The sequence below is a fragment of the Gymnodraco acuticeps genome, unplaced genomic scaffold (assembly GCF_902827175.1).
Source record: "Gymnodraco acuticeps unplaced genomic scaffold, fGymAcu1.1, whole genome shotgun sequence".
NCBI classification, from domain to species: Eukaryota; Metazoa; Chordata; class Actinopteri; order Perciformes; family Bathydraconidae; genus Gymnodraco; species Gymnodraco acuticeps.
The window spans coordinates 2,403,011-2,417,692 of NW_022990391.1; the positions used below are offsets into that span (position 1 = coordinate 2,403,011).

The 14,682-nt window shown below is 40.8% G+C and overlaps 1 long non-coding RNA gene across 1 annotated transcript; it reads left to right on the plus strand.

Annotated features, from left to right (window-relative positions):
• Positions 1-1,818: 1,818 nt before the first annotated feature.
• On the plus strand, positions 1,819-2,376 carry LOC117551602. Its single transcript, XR_004569824.1, has 3 exons — positions 1,819-1,872; positions 2,181-2,241; positions 2,341-2,376. It is a non-coding gene; the product is annotated as an uncharacterized LOC117551602 (long non-coding RNA).
• The last annotated feature ends 12,306 nt before the right edge of the window (positions 2,377-14,682 follow it).

The following is a 14,682-nucleotide window of genomic DNA, read 5'->3' on the forward strand; positions in this document are numbered from 1 at the left end:
AAATGCTTTGGACAATAAGAAATATAAAAGTTGACTGTTTAGTTGCTCAGTTTTTGTAGATTGTCAATACTATTACTGTATAACTAATATCTCAGGTTAAGAGGCACATTCAAATAAAGATTGGTCTTTAAACATTTTGTCTTTTGAATTGTTTGTCTAAAGTCAAGGATCTAGAACTGGTACTTAGTTTTAATGATTCAGTTATTATGCTGTTTGGAGGAGGCCTCACAGGTAAGAGCACTAACTAGCAACCATCACATGTACCTTAGCTTGACTTAAATGTATTAAACGTATAATTTAGTGATATCAAAATATAAATAACTAATGTCATGCAAACATATTAATATTTGCTTGATTCCAGTGTTGGATTTAGCACAATTGCATACAAACGTTAAGGGATTTTAAGATTCTGAAGTATTATGCTAAAAACTCAATAACTTAGATTATTATTTATAGTTTTGCTGAATAGTTTCATGTCCGCTTACCTTAGAAACGTAAAATGCCACGGCACTGTGCAGATGGGGAGCATTTTAGCTTAGCTTGGTAGCTTCAGCTAGCTCTGGAACTTTCAGCTCGGTGGCAGCAGGTCCCGCCTCGGCTCCGCCTCTTTGCCCTTATTTGGAGCAGGCTGGAGTTGAAACTCTGACGTCACTGTCGAGCCGTTAGTGGCCGACTCCGCCTACTAAGGGCTTTCTCGGCAACTCTGCAGAATCCTATGGGTGACGTCACGGACCCTGCGTCCATTTATATATACAGTCTATGGTTTTTAAACAGCATCATTGAAGTTGTGCTGACAGGCGACAGAGGTCCACCTTGTCCCCGCAGAGAGGCTTCCCCCCCGTTGAGTTCACTAGCCACCCCCCCCCGCTGAGAATTCACGCGCGCCCCCCCCCCCCCCCCCAGTTTACAATTCGCCGCACCCCCTAAGTAAAATGACTTCCCGTGGCTATGGCCAGAGCTGTGCACAAACTTATCTTGTGCCCTCATTGGTCATGTGCCAATACGGGCGTGTGTGTTGGAGGAGGGGCTCTGTAAGGAAGTCTGAAGGAAGAGGCAGATTTTTTCCAGTTGTGTACTTTCAAATTCCAGCACACTCGTGCTGGTTTCTCCAAAATTACATACCCCACCTTTAATGTTTGTATATAATTGTGCTAAATTCAACACTGGAATCAAGCAGAGATTAATGTTTGTGTTGTTATTTATATTTTGCTGTCACTTAATGATACATTAAATACATTTAAGTCAAGCTAAGATACATGTGATGGTAGCTAGTTAGTACTCTTACCTGTGATGCCTCCTCCAAACAGCAATATAACCAGACTGTATCACTAAAACTATAAGTACCAGATCATTGACTTAAGACAAACAATTCAAAAGACAAGATCAACTAATTGTATTTAAAGACCAAACTTTATTTCAAGGTGCCTCTTAACCTGAAATATTAGTTATATAGCTACAGTATGGACGGTGGCCGGCAGGTGCAAACGCTGAACAACGGCCAAAAACGCATACATTAGCAGGAAACAGCTGCAAATCCTGAAATGAAAAACAAAAAATCCTGAAAACAAATACAACCAAAAAGCGCTGCATTTACAGAAATGATGCAAACTAAATACAACACAAAACCCCAAAAACAAACGCAACAAAAAAAATGCTGCAAATACCAAAACGATATGCAAAGTCCAAAGCACATACAAATCCCCAAAACACATACAAAAAAAACATTCCGGAAGTGCTCCAGGCCTCTAAGGGGCGCGCTACGTGGAACAGATTGATGTCTGACCAGACATAGAGAGAACGAACAAGAGTGATGCAAATTGAAGCCGGAGGAAACAAAGTTGATCGAAGTTGAAAAAGTCGATATATAAGAAGGTACGTTTTGTTTTGATACAAATAGCGTCATATTTACCCAGCTAGCGTTAACTTGTTTGGTAAAAGAGCTTGCAAGTCAAGAGACAGCACTGTGCACTTAAATGTAACTCTTGACATCATATAGATATATTAGGTGCAGAGAGGAGTTGGTTTATTGTGCCCCAATGTAAAACCTAATGTGAGAGTTAAAGGACAGTCAACAATATAATGTACCTTGGTCAGTTTGGATTTATCGTGGCATTTATTCTTAATTAAAGTGAATTTATTTTATTTCAGTCAGTCCTTTGTGTGTAATACTGTGTATGCAGGTGTGGGACATTCCAAATGTTCCAAAAGTGAGCACTCCACGAATGGACAACAGTTTGCAGGGTCAAATAAAACATTGTCAACATATTATTTTGTGCCACAAGAAGCAGAATGTTTTAACAGTACAGTAGTTTGAATATATTTTTTGTTTACCTTTATCAGACCTCTCAGGCACCCACAACCAGCGTCTGATCGGGAAAGACTAATTAAACATGTAATTATACCATGTAGGTTTAAATTTGTGAACATGAAATCAATAAATACCTTTTGTGTGTACTTATTTGCTGGGTAAAAATAGGATGGAGCACCAACCCCATTCCAGGAAGAGGTCCAGTCTGCCCCGGGTCAGAACCACTTCTATAGGTAAACGATGTTGACAGTTGCATCGTGACACAGTTGTTTGGTGTGTATTTTTATTTGTACATTTGTTTGTTTGTATAGCCTCCAATCACAGTGCGTAACATTGCCAGGAAGCAGTACAATTATACTTTCATACATTTCCAAATGACACCCACAACATCTGACATCTTACTGAAGACGATACAAAAAACACCCACAGATATTTTTCAAAGGTCAGATATTGTTTGTTGCATCCATTTCAAATGTTTACAAGGATTGTGCAGGAGTATGACAAAAGTGCTGTTGTCAGTTTAGAACCCAATGTATTGAAAAACAGGAAGAGGATCGACATCCTTTTGTAAATATGACTGTCATGCATATATTATGTATTTGAAAGTAATTATTCAACTGTCTTCTCACTGCAGCAACTACACAAATAATAATAATAATAATAATGCATTTTATTTATATAGCGCTTTTCACAACTCAAAGACGCTTAATGTGTATGCACTTCTCATTATTGATAGCCAGTCTGAGCCAGAAGACAAAATGGAGCAAAGGTATTAATTTTTACTATTACCACTTAATTTTTCTATTCTATACTGTAAATCTTATTCATCAATCTTCATAATTTAATATTACAACACATCACTTTGTCTTTCCCAGCACAGAATACCTGACTGCGGAGGACATTGTTGCAGAACTCTCTGCAACAATAACAAATACATCTTGCAGCAGGTTCAATATGAATAGAGCCAATGTGTGGGACGGAGCAATCCGCGGCTTCAAAGGTGCCTCATTCGACTCCTCTCATGAGGTGTCAGTTAAGTTCACTGATGAAAGGGACACACTGAGGATGAGGGACACACTGAGGATGGAGGGGACACTGGTGGTCCCAAGCGTGAGTTCCTGACCCTCCTTATGGAACGCCTGAGAATGAAGAAAACATCACGTCAGCAACTGTTTGTGCCCCATGGCGATGTGGCTTTCCAGCCGCTCACCGTCTCAAAATCTGATTCTGAATGTATAATGTTCTCTATAAAGATACAACTAATACACAATTATGAATGTATAATATAAGCTGTTTTGTGTATTTAATCATGCGTTGGTCTCCAATTTAATGATGGCTTCTACATATTTCACATAAACAGACAATGAAAAAATGTGTCCTTCATGCTGATAACTAGTGTTATCTAGTGTATCTGTATCTAGTATCTAGTGTATAATAGTGTCATCTGCAATTAGTATTCTAAACAGAGTAGTATGTTGAATCCTTATTTCTTGCATTTGAAACAGATACAATAAAAAAAGTGAACTTACTGTTGTGTTCAACTTCTACCACAAACTGTACATGTTTGCCACAGGAGCCACAGAACACTTGAACTGTCCCCAGATGCTGGCCACAGAAAGGACACAACATGGCGGCCTGAAAAGACAAAAATTGATGTAGTGAATCCATGTAATCAAGTCAATCAAAAACACACAGTCTAAATAGTGGTTAGCTAAATAAATAGAAAGATACATCATGTTTACCGATGAATCTGTGTTCTGTCTCTCTCTTCTTGAATGTCTTCATTTGTTCTTGAGCATGTCTAATGCACAATACTCTCCTGTCATTACATTGTCCCTCTTCACATGTTGTCACTTTTACATTACATTACATTACATTACATTGCATTTAGCTGAATGCACTTCTGTCACTTCTCTCTCTCTTTCTCTCTCAATTCAATTCGATAGCTTTATTAGCATGACCATCAAATCAAATCAAGTTTTATTTATATAGCACATTTATAAACGATTTTTGGTGGAGCCAAAGTGCTGTACATATAATAAAAATAGCCTACAGTAGAGACACTTTACAGCAAATACAACAGCACAGATTGTTCAGAATATCAGCATGAGAAAAACTACACCCTCTATCCTTAGACCAGGGGTGCCCAACCTTTTTTGAACCGAGAGCTACTTTTAAAGTTGCCAGTCTGCCGAGATCTACCAGTCCAAATAGAGAGGCGTAGCCATTACTGACAGCCTACTACCAGGTAAATACACACTTCTACTTGTATAAAACTGACCTTTGTACGGTTAATACTTCATAAAATACTGCAGATCCTTTATCTTACCTCTTTCTAATCTACACACATACAAGTATTTAACTGAAGTTACACAACAGTGTTGTTGATACAGAGTTGGAGTTTATTCACACGTCACACTACAGTGGGTAATGTTTTCAAGAAACATTGAACAGTGCTGCCACATATGACACAGGAAAAAAAGAAAATACTCTGAACCCTTTCTTTGACATTATATAAAAATAGTGTTGCTACAAAAGTATAAATGAGGCTTACTAATAAGACAACTGAGATCTGAAGCTACACAGGAATCTGCTGCCAAAGTGCAATAAAAAAGACCAAATTAATAGAATCAAACCCTTTTTTTTGTTGCATTTTATTAGATTATAAAAATAAATGCCTTTAAAATAGGATGCAAGCAACACTAGTTTCTTAACCTGAATTGATAATAGACTATAATCTATTTAAGTTTGCATTCTTATACCATTTTGTACAATAATTATAATGAATAAGTTCAAACAAACTAAAACTTACAGCTGATTGATAACGGTATCTAACTTGAGTTTTTATTATATCAAAAACCTGTTGAAATGCTTCTGTTATTTTTTACTGTCCCCCAAAAGCGCGTCGGCAGCCTCCAGGAATGCTTCTTTCACAACTTCGCCGTCTTTGAAAGACTTCATGTGTTTCGCAAGAACGTGACTGACACGATAAGATGCTCTGGTAGCAGCCTTGCTCTTGTTGTTGGGCCTGGTGAAAATGGACTGCTGTGCATTTAACTGTCCTTTCAGGCCCCTCCCCTTTTCGAGCGTAGGGCAGAATTAGGAGGGAATTCCGTCTCGTAGCGTTTGTGCACTGTTTTTAAATGCCGCTCCTAAATTACCCTTCTTCGATAAAGCCACGCTCGCATTGCAGATGAGACAGATGGACTTTGAATTGGAATAGATACAAAAATTATCATCCTCCCACTCGGAGTGAAAATTATATATTTTGGGCTTCTTTGCTTCTGCCATAATTGCGGTCTTTGTGTGTGCGGACTGTCACTCCTCTTGACACGGACAACGTCAGCGAAATAGTGCCCACTGCCCACCAGCCACGCCCGACACATGGGGTCACGCCGGCCAATCACAAAGCTTTGGTGCGTTCAAGTGCATTATTCTGGCACAGGAAGATTATGTTATAGGACATTAACGATAAAACAGAATATTGTTGTTCTATTTTTAGACACATCTCGCGATCGACTGGGAATCTCCCCGCGATCGACCGGTCAATCGCGATCGACTGGTTTGGCACCCCTGCCTTAGACCCTAGTTACAGGCAATTGTTAAAGCTCTGTATATTTGCAACATCTATACACAAATACATACATATAAACAAACTGCTAAGAATTCAAATGTCCTTTTTCCGCGGTACTCACTATGGCCCGTGTTATTTGCCTGCACTTGATTTGTCATCTCTTTTAACAATGTTCTTCCCTCACTTTATCTTCTCTTCACGTGAAGCTCTCCTCAGCTGGTGTAGTAGTTAGGCACGCTAACGCTAGCTATATAAATATGACGCTCTATGTATAAAAAACAAAACTTACCTGCTTATATCTTTCTCCACTTAAATTAACTTTCTTTCCTCCCGATTTCCATCACTCTTGTTCGTTCTCTCTATGTCTGGTCAGACATCAATCTGTTCCACGTAGCGCGCCCCCTAGAGGCCTGGAGCACTTCCGGAATGTTTTTTTTTTGTATGTGTTTTGGGATTTGTACGTGCTTTGGACTTTGCATATCGTTTTGGTATTTGCAGCGTTTTTTTGTTGCGTTTGTTTTCGGGGTTTGTGTTGTATTTAGTTTGCATCATTTCTGTAAATGCAGCGTTTTTCTGTAGTATTTGTTTTCAGGGTTTGTTTGTTTTTTATTTCATTATGTATGCATTTTGGGCCGTTGTTCCGCGTTTGCACCTGCCAGCCACCGTACTACAGTAATAGTATTGACAATCTAAACAAAATTGAGCAACTCAACAGTTAACTTTATATTTCTTATCGTCTAAAGCATTTATTATTTTCATTTTTCCCCTCTCATATTCAGTGTGTACGGATTGAGACAGCGTGGTGTCCAGAGAGCTGCAGAGACTTCAGGGGGAAACCTCCGTGTGATGGACGTCCTGTCTGTTGGTTTGGCCAGAGAGGACTGAGGGTATTTCCTCAGCGAGGAGGACCAGGCCTGATGGAGGAGGATGTGCTTTTTATTTAAAGGAGACATGTCATGCTTTTCCGGTTATTACCCGTCCCCTTGTGTGTTATGAAGGTTTTTATGCATGTAAATGGGCTGCAGAGTCAAAACCCTCAAAGTGCACCCTGTTGGGAGTAAAGCTCTAACACAGAAAATACCTCCCCAAAACGCCTCGTTGGAACTATTTGACCTTCTTCCATGTTCTTCCTGGCCATTGTGACGTGTGAACACCCAGTAGCCATGCCCAGAACTATGACGCGATACGGTCATGCGGTAGCCGGAACCAAATGGGCCAATCCGTGGAGCCGTTACGTTACGTCCGCGGAGCCGTTACGTTAAGCCCCCGCTGATTGGTCCAAATTGACCAATCCACGACTTCCTCACACACTCACTCAGTGCAGGCAGCTCTGCTGATTTCTCCTCCCTGGCTGCAGGCTGATAACAGACAGTTGGGATCGCGGCGAAATTCTCTCTGCAGACCCATTCTCACAGCGTTTATCAACCTTTTTCTTACTCAATATCAAGCCACACTTATTGTTTTTACTTCGGCTGTGACTTTGTGTGTGCTCAGGGTGAGTTTGGCTGTGTCTCGCTGTGTATCGCTAAACAAGGAAATCACACCTCCACGGAGCTCAGCGCGATTCACAACGTCCCAACTGGTCCCGACCAATCGGAGCACACTGTGCTCACAGGGAGGGGGGGGGGGGGGGGGCAAGAGCTGCAGCGAGCCGTTTAGTGGAGAAAGTGAATACTGCTGAATAAAACATACTTTAAAGAGATGCTGTATGCGAAACCAATGTGAGTTTGGAAAATTGCACAGTATTTTTCTATTTTAGTATACCTCAACAATGGAATTATGATCAGTGGAAATGGCCATGACACCTCTCCTTTAAAACATTTTTGATGGTTCATCTTTGATAAGTTTTGGTTCACATTTCAATAAATTGAATTTATATTTGCACTCCTTTTGTCCATTATTCTTACTGAAAATGTTAGATTACACATTCACATCTGACTGAAAATTGGCACCATTTATTTGTGACGTTGCAAACTCTGCGGTACAAGTGTTGTGAAGCTCATAAAGTGAGGCAAATAGAAATAATCAGCTGATGGAGTGTAGATGTGGAAATAGCTGCATTTGATCAGTTGACTGTTTTTAATAAGACTCCCTTTTACCAATTATAAATGGTAGTAACTCATTAATAAATGGTGATTTGTTTAACACTTTACAATAAGGCTCCCTTTTACCAATTAGAAATTGTAGTAACTCCTTAATAAATGGGATTGTGTTTTATACTTTACAATAAGGCTCCCTTTTCCATCCATCTTCTCCCGCTTATCTGTGGTTGGGTCGCGGGGGTAGCAGTTCCAGCAGAGAGCCCCAAACTTTCCTTTCCCTGGCGACATCAACCAGCTCTGACTGGGGGATCCCAAGGCACTCCCAGGCCAGAGAAGAGATATAATCCCTCCACCTGGTCCTAGGTCTACCCCTCGGTCTCTTCCCAGCTGGACGTGCCTGGAACACCTCCCTAGGGAGGCGCCCAGGTGGCATCCTAACTAGGTGCCCGAACCACTTCAACTGGCTCCTTTCGACGCGAAGGAGGAGCGGATCAAATTCGAGTCCCTCCCTGATGACCGAACTTCTCACCTTATCCCTAAGGGAGACACCAGCCACCCTGCGGAGAAAACCCATCTCGACCGCTTGTATCCGCGATCTCGTTCTTTCGGTCATGACCATAGGTGAGGGTAGGAACGAAAATGGCACGGTAGACAGAGAGCTTTGCCTTCTGGCTCAGCTCCCTTTTCGTCACAACCCCCTTTTGGCAGTTATAAATGTTAGTAACTCAAACAAATGGTCATAAAGAGATGCCAAGAAACATCAAGATGGAAGGGGGGAGAATCAACTCGGTGAACAACAGATACCAAGGATGTTGGCTGATGAAGAAGACGAAGTAAGCTAGGTAGCCAATATAAGGCTTAGTCATCTTGCCAAACATAGTTTTCATACATCAACACAGCCTGTGTTGATGTATGAAAACTATGTTAGAACTGGTTTATTAATGGTTCTTAACCTGTGAAGCCCCATTCCCCCGCGGGCGGGGTAAAAATCGCCTTCTTCTTAACATTTAAAAACCTATTAATGTGTCATACCCACTTAACGGGAAGAAACTCAGCTATCAAACAATATTAACAATTTTTAGCAAAACAAAACATAAGGGTAATAACAAAGGCTCTGAATTAGCATCTAGCTTGAATGTGTGATGAGAGAAGAAAAGAAAGTAAAAAGGCTTGGAAAAGCAGCAGAATATTTGAACTGCAAACTTCTGAACTAACTTGATTGCGAATGATCTGTCGCCATGGCAACGGCATTTGATGACACCCCATAATACGTGTTGATGGCTGCATCGTTACCAAACCTGTGAAGTTTTGGGGCGTTTGGAGCAGTTTCACTGAAGTTATGAGAAAGCCGTGTTTCATGGCGAGCATTGTGTTGCCATGGCAACGGCATTTGAAGAAATCTCAAGACTGTCCCATAGTCCTTCACGGCTTTACATTTTTGTGTAGTTTCGGGTTAATAATGTGGCCTTTTTGGCAGTTTAACTAAAGGTGTGCGGCTGCTACCGTGAGGAAATATCTACCTGAAATTACAATGGGCTTTAATGGAGGAATGTTGAACGTTTTTGTCACTTCATGCCCTCAAGAGGCATTTTGTTTAATTATTTTTGCTTAATTATTTGTCATTTTTCCAGCTACGAGATGTTTTCCTACGTTTGTCATGATAAATTATGTCCCAGGAATGTAGGGTTTGGGAATTATGGCAGTTTAAAAAAAAGATATGAAGGCAAATTTCAAGATTTATTACCCTCTAGCTGTGACATCACGCACTCTAGTTAATGTTAAAATCTGAAGAAAACTTCTTTAACAAGGTCTGAACAATGTTTAATATCTCTAAAAGTAAGAATCAGATTTAAAAGTTGTTTTCCACGAATAATGTCAGAAAGATGTGTAACATTTTAAAGTTGGAATGAGGTTTCTGAGTGAAAGTATGAATGAACAGTTAGCAGTTGAAGTCGCATGAAGATTTTTCTCAATCTCCATTGACTTCAATGTTAAAAATGTGATGTATTATGGGATGTATCTCTGGAATTATGAAAGTTATGAATGAGAAAAGTAATAGCCATCGATTCCCGACAGAGCTGAACGTTTTGATGTTCGAACGGAGTTTCTGCGATGTTCAATGCGGGAGGAGAAGAGGGCCAAAATCCCGGCGGAATAATAATAAACTTTTTGTGCGTAGAATAACAAATAGGGTTCCCACTAAATAAACTTTTCGTCCATAGAATAACATATAGTTGGAATGCTGTTATCAGCATTCCCACTAAAATAGAGGTAGAAAAATAAGTAGTAGAAGAAGAAATACGCTACAGGCACAACACATAACATATTAACGTGTGTGTCGCACTCGCAAGTCGCTGGCTGCTGCTGTCCTGCCCTGCTGGCTGCTGTCAATCAGTGCAGCTTGATAATCGGCGTTCGAGTCTCGAGGAGGATAGCAGTGGAGAGAGAAGAAAAGAGCGCATATACTTGTGTTCGTCCTTTCTGCACATCGTTTTTGATGAAATTGACGAATAGAGGAGGGGAAACAAAAGTATAAAAGTATCGATCCTATTGGCTCTAGTATCGATATTTTGAAACGTAATGTAATATCGGAAGTATCAATATTTTGGGATCGATCCGCCCACCCCTATTGCAAATCCTTTGCTTGCAATAACTGCATCAAGCCTGCGACCCATTGACATCACCAAACTTTTGCATTCTTCTTTTGTGATGCTCTTCCAGGCCTCTTTCCGTTGTTGTTTGTTTTGGGGGGTTTCTCCCTTCAGTCTCGTCTTTAGCAGGTAAAATGCACGCTCAAAAGCATTTACGTCTGGAGATTGACTTGGCCAGTCGAACCTGACCTTCCACTTATTTTCCCTGATAAACTCCTTGGTTGTTTTGGGTCGTTGTCTTGCTGCACGATGAAGGATCTCCCGATCAGTTTGGTTGCATCTCTCTTTAACCCGTTTAGCCCTGAGCCTGTTTTTCAGGTCTCAGGCTCGAAAATGACATTCCCAGAACAAATGACCATATCTTCCCTTTTAAAAAGGTTAAATTAATAATCTAAGTAATGATAAACCTGTGAGTTGGATGTAGAAAAGTCAAAATCAATATAGATGTTTTTTATTTTAAAGAAAATTCAGATTGAACATAGTAAAAAAACTGTAAATGATAGTGTCCGTCCAAAACATATTTTGTACTTATAGTGAAAACTAACCTCGGATGATGGGTTAGTAGACTAAAAGCTTTAGGAATCCAAAGTACAACATATAATAAGTACCCTGTATCAAGATTGATGCAAAACAAGTGACATTTGACCTTTTTAGACAGATTTAGCAAAAAAAAACTATTCTGGGGTCATTTGGGTGGATTTTCCATATCTCTGGCCCCCCTTCTTCGATTTTGACATGTGACATCTCTTTCTGACCGTTAGAGCCAATGGAATCGAAGGGGAATCGTCCCGCACACACTCATGTTAAAAATTAAAAATGGCGTCTTCCCGCAAGCAGTTTTGCTCCAGAGCGAAGCTATCTCTAGGTCTGACATCTCAAAACCGAAAAGCTGATTTATTGCTCATGGATTATCAGAAATCATTCAAAGTGACACAGACACATTGGATTAACCCAGCGTTTCCCAAAGTGTGGGGCGCAGAGATGTGATAGGTGGGTCGCGAATGGACGCGATGAACGGGAGATTATTATTATTTTTTAAATAAATGTTTTGGACCTCAGGCCGGAATCGAACCTTGGTCCGGATGCGGTACCGGTGCTGTGAAAGTCCACCTATGCCAGAGCCAGCGGCCCACCGAAGGCAGCAGCCACACACACACACACACACACACACACACACACACACACACCACACACACACACACACACACACACACACACACACACACACACACACACACACACACACACACACACACACACACACACACACACACACACACACACACATACGTTGCAGTCGGTAAGAAAAGCAATGTGGAGCACCTCACCACTTCATAATAAAGAATTTTAGCCGTGACACTTTTCGAAATCCCGTTTGTGTCCCCCCACTTTACAAATATGTTTATTATTATTCTTTAACGCAAGCCGTCATCGCCACGGAGGACCACACAGCTTCTGTGAGCGAGCGAGCGAGACAGAGAGAGAAAGCGAGAGAGCACACCTTTATCTATTTAATATATTGTAAAAAATAAAGTAAGAAATCATTCCAATGTGTGCTATAGGCAGGGTTGGGTTGTAATGGAATACATGTAACGGCGTTACGTAATCAGATTACAAAAACAAGTAACTGTATTCAGCTGGTGTTACATTTGAAAAACGAGTAATCTGATTACAGTTACTTTCGTAAACCTGAAGTGAATACATTTTGGAATACTTATTGGAATTATTGGTGGAAAAGTTTACTCACAAAATGTAATATTCATTACCGGCAGAACTGTGTGCACACTGCACGGCGCTGCAGCGTGTCTGTGAGCGAGAGAGAGATACAGCGTGTCTGTGAGGCCCCGCCCCCGCACGCAGATGAGAGAGAGAGGTCTCTTTTAAAATATATTCAAAGTTAGAAACGGAGATGGTTAGATAAAATGTGCAAGATAACGTTTATGTAGCATTTCTTTATTGTCGAAATTATGACATTTCATAATGGGATCAAATCAAAGTGAATGGAAACAGTTTTAAAAGTTATTACATCGTTTCAGATAATAAATAATAATGATAATTAATTCTATTTAGGGGCGCCTTTCAAAGCACCCAAGGACACCTTACAATTCATAACATATTCCAAGGAAAGGTTTTAAGACAGTACAAAGAATGCAGTCCGGGTGATGTGTTTTATGTGGGGTGCAGGTGAGAGAGAGCTGTTCAGAATGACACCAAGATGTTGTGTTTGAGTTCTTGAAAATTGAAAAGAAAAAGTATTCTAAAAGTCATCTGAATATGTTCGGATTACTTTCAGAGCCATGTATTCAGTATTCAGTAACTGATTACATTTACAAAGTAACCCTCCCAACCCTGAGTATAGGACAGTAAAAAAGAAAAAACAGTTTAAAAGGGGAGTGATTAGCAGTGTTGTGCTAGTTACTGAAAACCAGTAACTAGTTACCATTACTAGTTACTTCATTTCAAAAGTAACTCAGTTACTTTACTAGTTACTTACACCCAAAAGTAATGCGTTACTGTGAAAAGTAACGTTTCCGTTACTTAGAAAAAGGTCTCCCATTAATGCCCTTATAGCCTTCCTTTCAGTACTGTTATTGCATTGGAGAATAATACAATCTGTTAATCAACTTGACATGCATTATATGCAATCTGGATTGCATCGATATTAGCTGGCTTTCCATTTTTGTATATTCTTTCTCCAGGTAGTTGGAAAAAGTTTTCCGTCCCATATGCCGTGTGCCGCCCGAACATGCTATCATGCTAACTAGCTCCCTGAAAGCGGGTGACTCCACTGTAGCAATAGCCTGCATGTGTTCTACAACATACCGTGCAATGGCTTTATCGACTTTTCCCTGACTAGCAGTCCCTTGGTTAAAATCCAGCCGCTGTTGCTTAGGTGGAGGTGGAGTGGCGTCGGCTGAGTCTCTGTGGTCTTAGCTACTAGCTTCGTCCCAGCATGTTGTTTTTGCAGATGTTTTAAGAGATTTGAATTACTGGTTTGGGCAGTAGATAGGATCTTTGACCCGCCAGGACACAACTTACATTTAACAGAAACGTTCTTTTCTTTGTGCTCGACAAAAGTGAAATAGTGAGAATATCTCCAGGTGGAGAAACTAGACTTGAGCTCCGCCGCCGCCATGATAGTCTTGTTAGTAAACAACACAAACACGCCCACAGCCCGTCTCCGCATGTGACACAGGAAGTATCAAAGTACATTTACTCAAGTACTGTACTTAAGTACAGTTCTCATCTCTGTTCGCCTGGCTGTTGACTATATAAAAAAACTAACGCAGTAACGGAGTAACGCACCATGTAGTAACGGTAACTGAGTTACTGAATTTAAGAAGTAATGCGTTAGAGTACAAGTTACCGCCAAAAATAACGGCGTTACAGTAACGCGTTAGTCCCAACACTGGTGATTAGTAAAATATGCATACATAGAAATAAAGAATGCTAACTAGGTAACATAAGATAAGAATAAACAAGTTTAAAGGATTTGTTATTGGCTGTGTTCATATTCTAAAGATGTTTGGATTATTGAAAAGCATACAGTTCCCTTTTGTCTGACTGTTGAGAGCTGTATCCATAAATTCATGTTGTGCTCAAAGTGCACCAGATTGATGCATTTCACATCAACATTTAAAAAAACATCTTCTTGGGGGTGCATGCCCCCGGACCCCCCTAGATGATGTGAGGTCCACCCTGGAGGAGGTGAGGACCCCCCTAGAGGAGGTGAGGTCCCCTCTGGAGGAGGTGTGGACCCCCCTAGAGGAGGTGAGGTGCCCCCTAGAGGAGGTGCGGACCCCCCTAGAGTAGGTGAGGTCCCCCCTAGAGGGGGTGAGGTGCCCCCTAGAGGAGGTGCGGACCCCCCTAGAGTAGGTGAGGTCCCCCCTGGAGGAGGTGCGGACCCCCCTAGAGTAGGTGAGGTCCCCCCTAGAGTAGGTGAGGTCCCCCCTGGAGGATGTGAGGTCAACCCCCAAATAAAGCAGGTTAAAATAATTACATTGCATACATGTTCTTTTAGTAAACACTGAAAACGGGTCCCACAGACCCAAACAGCACACAAAGGTTAAAGGTCAGCATATAATAATGTTAAAATGTGCTAAATAT